This window comes from Trachymyrmex septentrionalis, unplaced genomic scaffold, assembly GCF_001594115.1.
Source record: "Trachymyrmex septentrionalis isolate Tsep2-gDNA-1 unplaced genomic scaffold, Tsep1.0 scaffold107, whole genome shotgun sequence".
NCBI lineage: Eukaryota > Metazoa > Arthropoda > Insecta > Hymenoptera > Formicidae > Trachymyrmex > Trachymyrmex septentrionalis.
The window spans coordinates 1,314,200-1,318,237 of NW_017304196.1; the positions used below are offsets into that span (position 1 = coordinate 1,314,200).

Here is a 4,038-nt window from a genome sequence, read left to right on the forward strand (position 1 = left end):
TAGTAAATTGTTAAGTATATTAATAAATGTACGGTGGCGAAAGAGCAAGGAAAGATGGCTAAGATGCAAATGTCAATAAGATGATTGCGGATACAATATTATAAAAGAGGGCAGTTTTTAAGTATGAATACGTTAATCAAAGAATATCAAAGAACGAGCGAGATCAAATTTATATACAATGTTGTAATAATGAAAATAAATTATAGTAAAAAAAAGTGATAGTAATAAAAGTCTAATGATAAAAACATCGGGACATTGAAAAATATTAATTTATATATATAACAAATCAGAAATAAACGAATACAACTAGAGAATTATCTTTTACTATCGCTCATTTTTAATTTCATATGTATTCATGTGTAATACTTATACCGCTCTGAGCAGTTAAGCATCGTTGAATTTTATGGTTGGAGTCACTAGAATATAAACTATATAAGAAGAACGTGCATTATAAAAAGATGCTCGTTGGTAGACCAGTAATTATCAGCAGATTTGAAATCAGTAACTTGCATTTGACGATAACCTAGCAGCAAATCGTGAGAAGTGAATGTGGTACGTGGTCAGAACTGCTACGCGTAACGAGACTCGTTGGAAAATGTGTCTAGCAATTTTCAACTCCTCCGGGATTTAATCAAGATCGTGCAAGCTGGAATATACTACGCGTAGATAATTAAAACGCATTTCGTAAGTAATTAAAGTACATTTCATAAGTAGTTGCAGCTACATATATAATGAGAGTAAGTTTATTATTATACGTAGCTTAAATTTACATATATGGTTCCATTGTATAATATATAATTTTAATTTCAGATTGTCCTAATAAAATTGTTTCTGCTGAATATATTATCTATAATATCATAAATCTATTATTATGTAATAAATTGTATAAAGAAACAAAAATGAGCACAACATCTTATTAATTTTCCTACTAGCAAGATATTTCTATTAATTACTAATATTAATTAAAGCTTAAGAAGAAACAGGAAATCTTACAAGTTCTTTTTTTTTTTTTTTTTTTCACGGAGTGCCTGACCGATGTTAAGCAGCAAAATTTCGACACTCGTCACGTCGCTCGCACACGTGTAACATAAATGTCTACATAATTCATTGAATCCCCATCCCACGTGTTAACGTGTGATTCTTGGGCGAACATTACAACTACTTTGAAAGTAGTAAATGTTAAACCTGCGTATTATGACGAATGTCGCTTTTATATCCTCGTAATATTCTTTTCTTTGGCAAATGAAAGCATGAAATTAAAATATACACTCATACCTAGAAAATATTAAAAAAGCATATACGTAGACGGCACTATAAAGAGTTGTACTACTTGCAGAAACAAATGATTAATAAATTTCATAGAAGAATCTCTCTGTAGTGCGAAGAGTATCGGAACACGTTACGCTTCCCTGGCGTTGAACTCTCCAAATCAAGAACTGCTTCGTCGCTAAAAGCTACAGCTGGCGACTAGAATTCTCGCGGCACAGTTGTTCAGTAAATGGATAGAATCAAATTTTAATTTACTGCTACAATATTCAGTTATAATATTTGAACAAGAATAATTTATTTATATTTTTCATTTTCTCAATCACAAGCTTGAAATTTATTTTACGTAACGCTTCGAGTGTTTTGATATTCTATTCAACTTCATACTCTACTTAAAAAATTATAACGTTATAACATTATCGATTTTCACAAAGAGACACGTAAGTATGTCTATCTTCTGACTCACAAGTTAGGGGGTCGATGGACTGACGAACAAGCCACCAGAGGTACCAGCATGAATATTCGGGACACGTAAAACGAACATACCAAATTGAACGCTTATCTCGGAAAAAAAAAAAAACGCTCGTTTTAACGACGCTTATTTCCGACGTTGGGCTTTCTCATGCAAAAATTGTACAGCTTCATTAAATTTTAAAGTTGAAAAAAATCATTGAGAAATATTGAACAAATCGCAGATAAAGCTCAACGTATAGAAATGGCCGTATCGCGGCATTAAAGTCTCTGTTATAGACGTCTATTTTCTCGCGTTCAACTAAGAATAATCTCTTCGACCTTGAAGGGCTATTCCATACGCGGCATCGAGCTCTCTCCCATTCGTTACGCGAGTGCAGGGTTAATCCATGAACGCGCGAAGCAAATCAACGCCGTGAACGAGACCGAGAATCGAGCGGCGTGTACGCGTCATACGCCGCTTAAGAGAAATGAGTTTCGTTTTCGCGCCCTCAGTTACAGCCTCCGCACACTCGTCTTCGCTTTTTAAAAACCCGCACTTGTTGTATACGTATCCATTGGTATGCAACAATAACCCTTTGAAGCGATGTGATCGCAACGAACAACCATATCTTGTAAACGCCTACATGAGATATTAATAAAAATGAGCGGTTTTTTCTTTTCTCCGAGATATAAGTATTAAAGAACACAGCGCGCGTTATCGAAAGAGCTAAAAGAGATTTCTACATTACGTTATTATTAAGATATACGAGCCTCGCGATAGGATACACATCTCGGCAGAATATAAGAGGATTAATCACCTCATCCTTGAAAGACACGAGACCTTCTCTCGAGACGTAGCTTATACGCTTTTGTAACGTCCGCGTGCTATTACCGTGCGGTTGCTCAATAGCTACGGCCCTGACTTTGAACCGAGCTCTCTCACCGTGGGAATGGCGGCCGCGAGAAGTGCCGGCGATCGACGAAGAACTTATATTTTACATAGATAAGATTTATATTCTTCGCCGGTATTAAAAAATTAATTTTCTTCCTACGCAATTTGGAAAAAGTAATCCCGTAATTTCGTCAAACGCAAATTATACGTATCATATTTTCACCTCCTTTTTTTTTTTCGGAGCACTGTGTAAATAAAATCCTCCACTGCTATGGGATATATCGAGACGCCGCATCGCGCAATTCGAGGTCGATCGACTCAACGAACGTTCACCTAAGCAGGCACCGCCGAGCCAGGACCTTCGCCGTGAACTTCTGCACGTTCCCCACGATCACTTCTCGATATCTCATCGGGATCTCGAGATCCGTGGAATCGTTAAGCGATTTTCTATCCGCGCAAGCATCTCACACCCAACGAACCCGTTTGGTCGTTGACACTTTTTACGACACGTCGAGGTACCCTGTCGGCCATGCCTTCTGCGTGAGAACGAACGCAACACTTTTCGCACTAGTGTTAGCACCAAAATCCCACGTACCTTAGCCGGCTATCCACTGATATACCGCGATCCCAGATCCTAAGTTCACCCCGGTCTCTCTAATCACTCGGTAGCTCTAATCACTGGTACCGGTATTTTTCTAAACTTTGTCAAGCCCGGAAAGTCTCTGTCTTTCGAGCGAGGGTGGCGGAGATATCGACGTGACCGATGGTGATCTCTCCGCCAAAATTTTTCGACACCGGGCCGAGCACACGCGACTTGAACACTTGATCGCTTACTCGATGTAAGAAAAAAAAAAAAGACGCTCCTGTTGGCTGGACTGTCGGCACGGCTCTGTCTTCGAGGCAGCGCATCCGCCTGACTTTATAAACCGAGTGGGTCGAGTGGTGGTCGCGGTGTGCTTGTCAGCTATAACTGGAGAACGATTGGAGAACGCGGCTTAAAGGCGTCCGCGGATTGGCTCGCAAATCTAGCGGTACCGAGGCTCCATCCTGGGGGATCGACTGCCTTCGCGAAACCGCGAGGTTTCCATACGTCTCTCTTCCTACGAGCCCGGCTAGTTACCCGGTGTAATTAGGGAACAGTGACATTTTACCGTTTTTCCCTCTCTTTCCGTCCTGCTCGTGCTTTCTCAATCTACTATCAGTCAACCGATACGCGAGGAAAGAAAAATCTGATCGCGTGCATCGCTACGCACCCAGCGTACGGATTAAGTAGGTATAATAACAGTGGAAGTGTGACACGAACAAAAAGAAGTCGATTTTTTTTAAATTATAATGCCGACAAATTGTTCTTAAGATTTTTTTTCAAGACAATAAAGAAATATAAAAAGTTAACTTTATTAAATTGAACGTAAAGACTATTTCTTGTT

At 39.1% G+C, this 4,038-nt stretch overlaps 1 protein-coding gene across 2 annotated transcripts in view; it reads right to left on the minus strand.

Annotated features, from left to right (window-relative positions):
• LOC108747129 overlaps nucleotides 1–3,490 on the minus strand; it is a 41,036-nt gene extending 37,546 nt beyond the window's left edge. For both annotated transcript variants that reach the window (XM_018484410.1, XM_018484405.1), the window contains exon 1: nucleotides 3,207–3,490. The gene's annotated coding sequence lies outside the window, so the exon portion shown is untranslated. The remainder of the gene's footprint in view (nucleotides 1–3,206) is intronic.
• Between the last annotated feature and the right edge of the window lie 548 nt (nucleotides 3,491–4,038).